The sequence below is a fragment of the Microtus pennsylvanicus genome, chromosome 11 (genome assembly GCF_037038515.1).
Source record: "Microtus pennsylvanicus isolate mMicPen1 chromosome 11, mMicPen1.hap1, whole genome shotgun sequence".
Lineage (NCBI taxonomy): Eukaryota > Metazoa > Chordata > Mammalia > Rodentia > Cricetidae > Microtus > Microtus pennsylvanicus.
The window spans coordinates 33,106,067-33,119,612 of record NC_134589.1 but is presented as its reverse complement, the minus strand read 5'-3'; the positions used below and the strand labels follow the sequence as shown (position 1 = coordinate 33,119,612).

Genomic DNA, 13,546 nt, shown 5'->3' with positions numbered 1-13,546 from the left:
TGCACTGTGTGTGTGGACGGACGCCTGTAGGAACAAAAAGAGGGTGTTGAATCCGTAGGAACTGGAGTTACAGGGAGTTCTGAGGTGCCTGACTGGGTGCTGGGAAACCCACTTTGGATCCTCAGCAAAAGCAATTAAGTGTGCTCTTAGTTGCCAGGCCACCTCTCCACCCAAAATTTAGATGAGGTCATTAGGGTGGGCCTAATAATACGAATGGTGTTCTCCAATGGGGATGTGAGGGCAGGGACCCACAGGGACGGGAAACCATAGGTCAACAAGGCCTCAGGAGAAACCAACCCTGCCTCACCTCAATCTTGGACTTCTGGCTTCCCAAATATACAGACATGAGACAAATCTATTTTGGTTGTTGAACCTCTCCAGCCTGTGGTGCTTTGCTATGGCAGCCTTAGCACATGGCACACAGATGCACAGATGCTAGGGGTTTTTCTTCTCTCGTGCCTTGCAACTCTTGGGCACTTCTAGCAGTAGGATTCCATTCAGATCTCAAGAAACCACCGACAACCTACATATGGCCTCGGAATTCACTCCTGTCGTTTGTAGATCTAATCCTTTAGGCCACAAGACACATCTTTATCCCAGAGAAAACTTGTTTTCGCCAGGGAGAAGTGGCAGCTCTCTCCATGTACTTTGCACCTAACATTGGAGGCAGAAAACAACCCAAGGGCACAGCTACACAACTGTTAGCCAGAAGACTCTGCTTGCAGAAGTCGGGGTGTGTGGATGTGGCTGGAACAATCTTAGCACTCACTTATGTTCAAAGGCTCACAAGCAAGCTGTGAGGTGTGTGTGTGTGTGTGTGTGTGTGTGTGTGTGTTGGGGGTGCACTTCAGCTAAGCCACCTCAAGAGGAATCACAGGCTATTCATTTCTCACTCCTCCTGGGTGAAACAATGAAATGAGCTTTAAAACGGTGCCTCTGGACAAACGGAATCCATTTTTCTAAATTCTACCACATACAATAGTGGGCAGACTGAAGTTCAGGCAAGAATGGGAGAGGTAGGCAAGCCATTCTAGAAGAGCTCGGCCTCACTTCAACATCCTTCTGAAGGCAGGGCTCCCTTTGTTGCTAAGCAACCCAGGCTGAACAAACAGGCTCCTGGGGCCTCACCCTTCTGGTGTCCCCGCTCCTGCAGTCATTTGCTGTGAGGAGGGTAGCCTTGCCTGGCGACTCCTCCAGCAGGGAGCTGCCCCCCTCCCCTCCCAGGCACCAGCTGTCAGGAGAGGTAATGCTAGTTTGAGATCACTTGAACAGGGCCTCCTTCCCTGGGCTGTGCCTGGAACCCAGGCCTTGGCAGGCTTCAAGAGTCCCCCAGACACCTGCTGAGGCCATACGCCTCCCATGCACCACCCAAGCAAACCACCATAAGATCAACCGGTGTGTTTGTACACAAAGCAGTCACACTCCAGCATATGGCATCTCAGACTCAGACCGGGGGATGCCAGAAGAATTCAGATGCCTGGGGTGTGGGTGTGGGTAGGGGGTAAGGCCTGCGGAGAGTGCAGGTAAACGCGGCATCTGCTTCTGTGCACCCATCTCCACATTTTCTGAGCTGTTTGCCAAATCCTGATCTTGAACTGAAAATGCCTAGCAGCGAAGGAAATAGCCTCCCTTCTGTGTTGGCCATGTCTTCGTACTGAAATTCAGATCCCCGTAGGAAATAAATATTTTGAATTAAAAAAATTTAAAAAAACCTGTCTTTCAGCAGTCTATAATTGGCTCCCTGCTTCTTCTTGCTAAGTTTGCCTGCTTTTTTCTATACCCTCCACATTCCCTTCACCCTGGTGAGTGTGGGGAGGGGGAATCTGTGTGTGTGTTTTGGGGGCAAGCATTGTTGTAGAGAATAGGGCTCTTTTCCCCGCAGTCCAGCTGTACAATGGGACTCTCGAAGACCTCCTGAATGGATAAAGTGTCAGGGTGCAAGAAGAATTCTATTAACACTTTACAAAATACAACATCTAAGAAGTAGCTGGAGAGAAAGAGAAAGTGGGAGGGGGATCAATGTGGATAAGACCCAGTCCTGAGGGTTGGGGGGAACTTTTCAGGGGTTGCAAAACACTTATTAATTCAGAGAAGCCATCAATGCGATGGAAATCTGGCAGGACAGCAAGAGCCGAAACCAGGAGAATTTGAATACACAAAGGCTGAATAGAATGAAAACCGCAGCCTCACATACGGGCCTGGTTCTCACGGTTCTAGGAGAATCAAACAGAAGCGGCTTGTGCAAGTCTCTGTTAAGGAGAAATATGGGGCACAGTGGAGATGACTGGTGTCAGCGCCAGAGCCAGCCAACTGGTAACAATTTCAGCTTCTATGTTCCACAGGAGCCATTGTACATAGGTGTGCACCTGAAACTGATAGAAAGGAGTTGGCTGTGTGGGCATAGGCCTCCAAAAAGGGCTAAGAAGATGGGTGTGGAGTAGGGGTTATAGTGTGATGTTGTTCTGACTTCAGGAAGAAGACATCATTAAGCCTGTGAAACACTGAGGGACATGGCCCTAGAGCCAACATTTTGTGGGGACAATGTCTTGGCATGCTACCTTGCAGATTTTTTTTTGTACTGGAGAAGGCACCTAACTAGTCTTGGGAGTCCCCTGAAGGAAAGAGGGGAGAAGACATGAAGATGAGGTGTCTCAACCTTAGGTGGCTTTGTCCCAAGCCCTGGTGTGAGCCTGGTCTGTTTGGGAAAAAAGTTTATCCCAACCACAAAAAGTCTCTAGTAATGACCCAAGGTAGCCTACCTTTAGAAATGGAAAAGAAAGATCATAAAACTTTCAGGTCAGACAGCTGGGAAGGGATGCTCTCTGACTTGAGCCTGGAAGATCTAGCATGTGTTTCTGGCTGTGGAAAGTTCCAGTAAATCTTGCTCAGCAAGGTATGGCTATCAACGAAAGGAGAACAGCACTAAGAGTCTCTTGGACATATTAGATTTGCTCAGAGGTGGGTGGTCCACAGACCCCTCAGAGCACCCTAGGATTTGTGTACCTATTGAGGTTCCAGATCCCCATAGGTATTCCTACTTGCCTGTGGCTTCTTCCCCACCCTACTGTTTGAATAATGAGGGCCCAGAACAGAAAGGGTGTGAATATACTTTAGGGCAGAAAGCAACTTCTAGCAAGTATACTCCCATCCAGCCCCTCCTCTGCTTGCGCCTGATCATCTAACATCCTGAGGAGTTCACAGTGGAAACAGCAGTGGAAAAGCTGACATGGAGAAAGGTTTCTTAACCTGCCCCTACACCAATACAGAATGAAGCCAGCGTTAGCCCACATGATGCAAACTTTCTTTGTAGCAGTTAAACATTTGCTAACATTCCACATCAGGCTTGGTCAATCCAGTCTTAACCTAAAAATCCAGCTAGTGGCAGCTTCATTTACTTCTACACACCCTGCACGTCTCAGGCACTTCCTACTTGCAAACCATCAGTGCTGAGGGATAATGCTCTTGTACACTGTAAAGATTTGCCACTCATTAATTTAATAAAACTCTGACTGGCCAGTAGCTAGGCAGGAAGTATAGGTGGGGCAACCAGACTAGGAGAATTCTGAGAAGAGGAAAGGCAGAGAGTCAGTCACAAGTCAGATGCAGAGGAAACAAGAGGAGAAAGTCTTACTGAGAAAAGGTATTAAGCCATGTGGCTAAACAAATACAAGAATTATGGGTTAATTTAATCTGTAAGAGCTTGTTAATAATAAGCCTGAGCTAACAGGCCAAACAGTTTATAATTAATACAAGCCTCTGTGTGTTTCTTTGGACTGAATGGCTGTGGGACTAAGCAGGACAGAAACTTCTGACTACACATCAGCCTATATACAATCAAGAGGAAGGTCCCACAGCTCTGTTGGACAGGTCACATTAATGACCCAACACCCAGTAATTTTGTAGCGAAAAAGCCTATTTCCCCATCCCTTCAAACAGGACCTGGCCAATAAAATGAGTTGAAGAGAAGAGTGTATCTGTTAGGGGTCTGGTCTGGAGCAACTCAACATGCTTCCATTTGTTCTCTCTTGGACCTTGGCCATCACCATGAGGGATATGCCTGGGCAGATGCATTAAAGGATGAGGCACACAGGGCGAAGAACAGCTTTCCCCATTTTCCACAGCTGAGACCCAGGTAAGACCAGTAAGATCAGTAAACTACTCCCAGTGTACCCTAGACAGCAGCTACTGTCTGCCACTGAGGTTTTGCAGCTTGTCACACAGCATTCTTGTAACACTAGAAAATACATTCCATAATCCCTGTCCTCCAAACGAGTAAATAAGTAACTCGAAAAGAACACCTTGCATTCAGAAGATGGGGTTTTAAATAACACCAAAGAGCAAACAAAGGCAAAAAGGGGGGGGGGGCAGAAGAAGGAAAAATGCTGAAATGAGGGTCAAGTAGTGAGCCACCAGGTTCCACACAGCAAATGGAGCCTTTCAGACGGACACAAGTATTAGGGTATTAGGGCATTAGGGTGTGTAAGGATCTCTGCTTTTAAGCTTTATCCCAGCAGCAAGGGTGAACACCTAGGTCCTAGAAAGGCCAACATGTTTCACCAAATGAGCACCATGAACACACAGGAATCATTACTCAAAGTCAGCAGGGGAAGTCATCTTAACCCCGATTTCTTTAATCAATGAGCGAACCCTGTTTCAAATGCCTCAAAGATTTGATATGAGCCAGACAGTTTTGTTGGGTGATTCTGAAGTGGTTAGATGGTACTGACTGTATCGAAAGTTTAAACTTTACTTTTTCCAGCTCATGGTGATTGAACAAGCAACCTTTAGAGTCACAATGCAGAGATGCCCATGCAAAGGGAAGTCACAAGCTTTCTTTGTCTGGTTAACTGACCTCAGTCTTCTGGACTGCCTGCTCTGCCGGGAACTTCACAGAATTAACTTCCTGGGGTAGGGAACCGCTGAGAAAAGGCAACCTGATTTGAGGGCACGGAAAACTTGCTCCCAGGAGAGGGCTAAAGATCAAAGAGTCGCGGTATTGACTCCACGGGGGCCAGGTGCAGATGAGAAAGACCGGCCAGTGCTGCACAGAGTCCAGGACGGGTCCAGGTTCCCATCCCAGATTCACAGGGTCTCGGGGAGTTCAAGGTGCCTCCCTCTTTGTCCCCTGGTAGTAGCTAACAAAGGAGGAAATTGTATGAGATGACTTCTAAGATCCAAGGGTGAGGATTCCACAGAGGATGCAGATGGCAGGCCGTAGAGGATGCTGGGGAAGAAGGGGAACAGGAAAGAGATGACATCTGGGAGCATCAAATCCACCACTGAAAACTGTTTGCCTTTGAAAACAGCTCTGTGAGGCTGTTCCAGAACTTTGCTGTGGTCAACACAGCCCCTACTCCTCCCAGGACCCCGGCACCCACACCCACACATCATACCTATCAAGAACAAAGCAAGAAACCACACTTCAAATGGTCCTTAAATCAACTGGTCAGATTCAAGGAGGGGAAAGGAAGAGGAGAAACCTCCTCTCTTCCAATGCGCCCCAGAACAAATGCCCTTAGCCTTCTCTTCCTGCTCCCACGTGGATGCTTCAATGGTTAGCTTACATCAACACCCGTAAATGCAGGACTGGTGATATGAGAGCCCATAGGGGTTAGAGGCCTTACTATGCTCTATAAATTCAAGGCTCTGAAGCCTAGGACCTGGTGCTAGAACCTGCGTTGTGTCAAGTGTGGGTCACTTCTGCTCCAATCGCTGTGTCTAGACTAAAGTGGCTCCTAATTATGTCCTTTTCTGATGCTGACCTTCTCAGTATACAAAGGGGGCGGTGGTGTTAACCACTGACAGAGAGAGAGCAGGCGGCAGAGGGAGCAGCCCGGAACACCCCATTAAATTCACGCTGCAATTTGTATCTGTGGTTTTAGCCTTGACTGCTGCTCCTGGTAACACCTGGAGGGCTGTTGAACACCTGTTGACTAAGCCACCCCCTCTGGCTTGTTAAGGTTGCCTAGGGCTTACTACTGGAGGGCACCCTACAGAAGGCCTCTTAAGCTCCCTAGTGATCTGTGTTCTTAAAGGCACAGAACCCCTGTTCTAAATGGTTAAATGTAGTGGGAGGCGCCTTACTCAGAGCAGATGTCTTAAAAATAAGCTAGCTTGGTACTAGTGGGCCTTGAGCTGCCCAGGGGTGGGGTGCTGGACACAGAGACAAGCATGCACCCTGTTTCTTGTTCTGGTCTTAGTCTATGAAAATCAGGATTTTATTCTAAAGTAGCCAGAAGGACTAACAACCGAATCTAGCATTGTATTTTTGAGACACTGTCTCAAAATACATCCTAGGCTGGTTTTGAACACTTACATAGCCAAGGATGACCATGAGTTCTCGATCCTTCTACCTTCTAAGTGCTGGTATTAGAGGCTTCCGACACCATTTCTAGTTCACAAGACGGAACCTCCTGCATACTAGACAAGCACTCTCAGTGGCTATTAAATTCCCAGCCTTGAACCCAGAACTTTTAAGACAATCTAAAGAAACCAAAGCTTCCTCTTCCTCTTCATATTTCCAGAGTTATCATAGCCTTGGTCTTCATATCAGCACATGAGGAAGAGATTATCATCAACACTCTGAACCCCAGCTTTCCCCCTGCTCACCCTAGAGCTGCCAGGAGCCCATGACTGTCATGCTGGTGCTGGTCTCAGGGATTCAAGCCTCTGCCCCTCTGCCTCCTCGAGATTCTTGCCTCCCCAGCTGTGGTCAAGAGACCTCTTTGCCACTGCTCTGTGCATTCACCCTGGAAGGTTCCAGCAACAGAGGTGCCCTCACGACTTCTGTTCCAGTCACTGCTGCTGGATATTGCTGGTTTAATTCCAGAAGTCCAACACTCTCGCTTATACCAGCCCCCAAGGACTTGCTTGTTTTGATTCACACTTGAATCTCCACTGAATAGCAGGAAACAAGACTTCTTGGTTTCTTCTATATCCTTTGTCTAAAATGTGGTAAAATACACGTAACATTAAATGTAAATGTGCTGTTTTAATCACGTCTTTACCATTCAGCTCACAAGCACTAAGTGTATTTCCCAAACTCTTCATTAAAGGCTCGTAAGTCTTGTGGCTAGAATATTCTCCCCTCTCAAGCAGGACTGTGTTCTGTCGGTCCTATTTGTCTTACTTCTGTGTTCTTAACCCATGCGGAATCACCCCACTTTTCCATTTTACTTATGTAAAACCAAACCCAGAAGCTCATCAGACTGAAGTGTAACAAAGGGACACTTGTCAGGGTCCTGAAGGGATGAGGTTTCCTAGAGAACCCTTCCCTGGCTTGAGGCAGTTTCCTTACAGGCAAGACCTCCTGTTGAGCTGATCTGAATGCAGATTCTATTAATGAAATGCACCCCCCCAAATTAAAGATGGATAGTGATGGTTGTGGTAGTGATCACTTACGACAAGGGGCAATTTACAATGTTTATTAAGTTCTTGCAGAATCTCTGTAGCGGATATTATCATACCCATTTTATAGGTTGAAGACATTAGAGTTGTTGAGACTAAGGGACTCGGCTGGCATATCACACATAACAAACAGTGGAGCTGGGATATGAAACTGGGTACGATCCTTAGCTCTGGCTTCCTTTCACTGTTCCATTTTCTTGAATTCCAAGAGCTTAGGGTAGTGCTACCTTAAAAGCTTCCCAAACAGTCAGAAGTGATCTTGGGGACAACTGAAGAGTTGAAGGAACAGGAGGACATGGAGGTTCCTTTCCTTGAGGCAGGCAAAATTCTAAAGCTCATCACTGGGGTCCTCCATGGTCCCAGGGCAAGAGCGGGAACTGGATGGGAGTCCTGGAAGTCAATCCAGGGCTCAGCCTGTGAGAGCTGTCTACAAGGGACAGTGGGCACTGCAGAATACACACCATGCCTTCCACCCTCGGGCTGGCAGGAAGGCTTACATGGTGGCCACTGAGTTTCCGGTTCAGCAGACCCTCATCCTAGGTGAAGCTGGCCCAATTCTTTGACCTTCTGAGCACTTCTTTTGCTGTATCATGAACACGAACACACATCCACACACACTGAAAAGTGGGTCACACCAAAGAACACACACTAACAGGATCGGCATGCCCTTGGGGGAACAGTCACAAGAGGATCCATCTTGAGAGAGCGCAGTCAGCAAGAGGCTCTGAGGCTCTGGTTAGAGTTAGGGCTCCCTGTCAGCTGTGTAGACAAAGACTTCATCTCCAGCAACCCCCAAGCACCCAGGGAGGGGCAGGAGGTGTTCTTTAGGGAGATCTGAGTCAGGGTGTGGAGAAGAGGTAAAGGAAGGGAGGCAGTGAGAGAGAGGTTGGGCATGAGCTGCTGGAGGAGAAGCAGTTGGATGCTGCAAGCTGACAGCTGTCACAGGGAAATGGCATCTGGCCTAACGGCCTCTCGTGTGACGTTCCTTCGAGTGGCGGCTGCTGTGCTCTGGTAATCCAGTACCTGCTTTCAGGGCCGGTTGCTGAGTGCGTGTGTGCGTGCATGCATGCAAGTGAGCTCTGGGGGAGGGGAGTGGCAGGCAGGCTACTGAACGTTCCTATCTCCCTGTCTCCAACCTCTCCCATCAGGCCTCACCTACCGTGAAAAAGGCCCAAACCTGCCAGCTCCGGAGGAGAGAGGCCCATCATTAGGGGAGCGTTGATGTGCTGTAACAGTCTCTTGCATTCCCATTAAACAAATACTAAACTGCTAATTGCCAAAATGGATCCGCACGACTCTGACCGAACAGGGGAAGGGTTTATAATTACCAAGTGTGAAAACGCACAGCCCGTAAATAAGAACCTCATCTGTCCTAATACGGGCTGATATTGATGGGCATGAAATAAACATCAGGACCAAATGGAAAAATCATCCACATCTCCTGTGGCCAATGCAATCTCGGACGGTGACAAGCGTGGCTGCAGCCATCGGCCCAGGGAAGGGAAGGAGGGGGAGGAGCGGCATTTTGCAGGCTTGAGAAGCCCAGGTTCCAATCTCTGGTTCCAATCCCTGGGGCCATGTGCCACTTCTTTCTGCCTGCAGAACAAGGAGGGAAGCTGCACAGCTTGATGGAGGGTCTAGGGCCTGTCTGCATCTGCAAGGGTCTTCTGTGTGCCCAGCCTCACTCTGCTCTGCTCTTTTACATACAGGAGAGGGCAGGTGAGGAAACAGGGAGAGTAGCACTTGGCCAAGGTGGCCAAAATTGATTCATTAAACCAGTACTTACTGAGTCTTCTCTGTCTGCCCAATAGAGATAGCTGCAGAGCCTAAGTGAAAGGAATGTGGGAGCCAAATGACCCTGAGGCTTTTTGATACCTCAAGCCAAGGACACCACCCATCCACTCCCCCACTCCCCCACCCCCACCCCCCGCCTTCCTTCCTGTGGGCTGGATGACAGGCAGACTCTGGCCCCATAGGATTCCAGAACCATCCACTTGCCTTGATTACAGGGAGCAAAGGAAAGAATTGCCACAGTCTCTGAGCACACCCCCTCCCCAGCAGCTTGCCATTCTGATAAATTCAGCCAGATCTTGGGAGGACTGGGTGGGGTGGGGGAGCACGTGAGAAGAACCTATATCACTTCAGAACTACAGGTTTTGGAGTCACATCAGAGGTGACCCAGGGGCCACAGAGCACCTCTCCCTTCCCCCTGGGATGATCTGCTAGATCTGAACACAGCAGTGGAAGCACCCAGAAGCCTGAAATAGCAGCTTCCATCCCTCCACTGCCCAGTGTTGGCAGGAGGCAGAATTCTGTGAACTGGAGGGCACCGAGTCCCTGAGTGAGTACCCCACACATTCATCGCTCATCCCCAAATCTCTCTCTGGGTCTTAATGGAATCGGCTCCAGCTTTCTGTCCTTTGGGGGGGGGGGACACCCAAAAGTCAATTTCCCTGGCACCTGGTCACAAAATCACCCCAGAGTCCTGGGCCAAAGACACATGGGTTACTCAGTTCTAATACTGACCCCAAACCGTGTCCAAAATTAGCCAAATGAAGTGCCAAGTGCCTATTTTTTTTAAATATTTTATTTATTTATTTATTTATTTATTTATTTATTTATTTATTTATTTATTATGTATACAATATTCTGTCTGTGTGTATGCCTGCAGGCCAGAAGAGGGTACCAGACCTCATTACAGATGGTTGTGAGCCACCACATGGTTGCTGGGAATTGAACTCAGGACCTTTGGAAGAGCAGGCAATGCTCTTAACCTCTGAGCCATCTCTCCAGCCCCCGTGACTATTTTTTTAAAGACATTCTACATTGTCTCTTTAAAATTCCCCAAACACCTTCAGATAACGGCTAAAACAATGTTGCTGAGAAAGAAGTTCAAGCGCAGCTAAGGCTAAGGGGCAGGTGCTTGGGAAGGGACTTCTCTAAGCAGACAGGAGTAAGATAGGTGCCCCACCCACTCCTTGGCACATTCCAGGAGCAAATCAGCTCTTACTGGTTTTGTGGCTATAGGCAACCTGATGTGGCGACAGGAACCCAGCACGGCCTTAATGTCTGGGGTTCAAACCCTACTCCATCCCACCCCCACCCGTGCCTTCTTGTGAAGGCTCTGCGGGATGGCTAGTTTTTTTTGAGTGAAAAGAAAACAATGATCGTTGTTTACCTCCCCATCTGCCTTGAGAGGTAGAAATGATTGACCTAGTATCCAGGGAAGCATGTGGCCAGTGGTCTGTTACAGACATCAAGCACCCAGCACCAGAACCACAGATGCTCACAGATATCCGTCAGATATGGGGTGTATCGTGGACTAACAGCCTCTGTATTGATCGCCACACAGCCTGGCCTAGGGAAATCAGTGTGGGCGAGGGCAGTTTAACCCACACACGCTTACCCAGCTCTATGAACTGGCTGCAAGGATGCACATGCACTGTATTTTAGAAGCGCAGAGGGAATGCGAGGGGAAAAAATGGTGGCACATCCTAAAATGGAAATGCTCCTCAACACGAAAAAGAAACACATGAACCACAGTACATAACCCGCATGTGTCTCTTGAAGGAAATCATGCTGATGAGAAAAATAAACAGTACCAAAGGTTGGATGAGTCTACTTCTATAACACGTAGGATGACAAAATTACTGTATTGAGAACAGCTTGGATCTGTGTTACCAGGGTTAGGAGTGGGGCAGGTGTGTGTGTGTGTGTGTGTGTGTGTGTGTGTGTGTGTGTGCATGTGTGTGTAGCAAAAGGATGGTGCTAAGTATGATGATGGCTAGCAGAATAATCACGTCAACATTTTTCTTTCTTTTTTTCTCCTCTCTCTTTCTGGTTTCTTGGGACAGGGTTTCTCAGTGTGACTCCAGCTCCTGGAACTTGCTCCGTAGATCTGGCTGGCCTGGAACTCAGAGATCTGCCCAACTCTGACTCCTGGGATTAAAGGCGTGTGAAACACACACACACGCACACACACTCTTACACCAGCTCACATAAAAACTAATGATGCGATGCTGTGCAGCTACCACTGTTTCCTGGTTTTAACACCACACTATGATGACAGATCATAGCATTATTGTGGGAAGTTAGGTGAAGGCACACAAGAGCACTTTGTAATATATATAAGACAAACACACACACACATATAGTGGTATTTCATTTACCAAGTAAATTGAAGTTGCGTGGAAGATTATTTTTTTTAATAATGGTCATAATAGAAACTTTCGGTGGTATGGAAAGGGATTACCTGCCCCAAACCATATATGTACCTGTGACCTTTAAGTTGGCCCCTATGGCTTTAGGGTGAGGTACCTAAAGCGCCTAGTAAATTTCTTTTAAAGTGATAAAAATCAACTTAAGGACCCTACAGTCCTTCTGTGGACCCCTTGGGATGGAAACTTCTAGACTCCTCATTAGGTCTTGTTACATGAGTATTGTCAGAGTAACTATTTTCCCCACTTCCCAAGCCACATACTTCCCTAAAGGGAAAAAGAAGGGAGAAGAAAGGCCAGTACCCAACATCAAACCTGGAAAAGCAGCAACAGAGTACCAACTCACGCTGCCCCAGGACCCAACAGGCAGCTTTTCCTTTCATTTATTTCTGCGCCACACTCCAAGGATAACAAGAGTGTTCTCATTTCAGGAGCCGTCAATTTGCTTTAGTGCCGAGGTTTTCATCGGTTTTCGGTAAGAAGGAATTACAAAGCAGGCAAATGAAATAACGCAAGGCAATCTAACATATTCCAGCGATTCAAATTGGGACGAGGGGAGAAGGAAATTAAACAAGGATGACAGGCCACGCAGCACACCTGTGTGAGGTCTACTGTCTCGCCCCTGACCCCCCTGGTAACTGTGGAACCTGATGAAGCCCTCAGTCCTCTGCTGCCAACGACGCTATCTGCCTCACCCCATCCCTTCAAATCATGTATATATGCTGTACAACTTTTATGGTAGTTTGCTTTCTGAAGCAGAGAAATCTTGTAACTGTGGGTGAACTGTCAGGAGCGGTTCCTATAAATGCCCTGTGAAAGACCGGAGGAGCCGGAAGTCCGTCCCTATACATTTACTTCTCTCCCTCAGAAATCAACAGAGACACATGCTTCCTGTAAGCCTGGCCACACTACAAACCCTCACGGCATCAAAACAAAGGCTTCAACAACAATGGAACTTATAAACAAACAAAAGGAAACCCCAGTTTCTTCCTCAAACGGCTGCCTCTTGGGGTGATGATGCCTCCTGAAGACTTTCAGCAAATTCATCTAAATTTTTGGTTTTAATTAAATTGCCCCTCAATTGCTTAGATCTGTTTCCCCCCCCCCCTCCTTCTTCTTCTTTTCTCTAGCTACAGTGCTGAAGACAAGCTAAGAGAACATTAGGAACGATGGGGCTGAGATGCTCCACTAGCCTCTGGAGCCATGGGACACTCAAGAAACTACCTTTGACCATCACAGGCTCACAGGCGAGGGCAGAAGGTGTTTGACAGCCCTGGGGATCAGGATACCTTTGAGCCACTGAAGTATAGTAAGCCCCTTTCTCCAGATCACAATTAATTTAAGATCAAGTGAGCCATGTGACAATGACCATGTCGTATTGACTTCTACAGAATGTATTCATGTGGCAAGTTGGCTGAGCCACTTCTGGTACTGGAACTGACTCCACAGGGACAGCATCAAGGGCTCTGTCCTTCCCTGGACAGTGTGCCTCCAAGGGCTCAAAGCTGATCAGTATCCCAGGGTGCTGGTCACCAAATAAATGGAACTCTAGAGCAGGCTTCATCCACTGGCTGCAGGGCTGCAGGGGCTGGTACCCATCCCCCCACCCCCACCTCTGGAAAGGAAGCAGCGGAGGCAGAGGAAAGCTGATATGAGGGCCTGTAATGCCTGCTCGAATCCCAGGGACGGTGCTGAGGGCTGCAGTCCTAGAAACATGGATATGGGTGTGGGTATAAGGTTAATAGTATGTGGTACATGTGTGCAAAGGCGGAGGTCAAGGATATCGTCCTCCAGGGCTCTCCACCTTAGTTTTTGAGACAGGGTCTCTCACTGAACCTGGAGCCCACAGATTCACCTTGGCTGGCCAGCGAACCCACTCAGGAGATCTGCCTGTCTCAGTCCTACAGCCCTAACATGGAGTT

The 13,546-nt window shown here is 48.1% G+C and overlaps 1 protein-coding gene across 12 annotated transcripts in view; it reads right to left on the bottom strand.

The window, feature by feature from the left end:
- Nucleotides 1-13,546, bottom strand: part of Msi2 (musashi RNA binding protein 2) — a 363,455-nt gene that overhangs the window by 130,269 nt on the left and 219,640 nt on the right. The window lies entirely within an intron of this gene.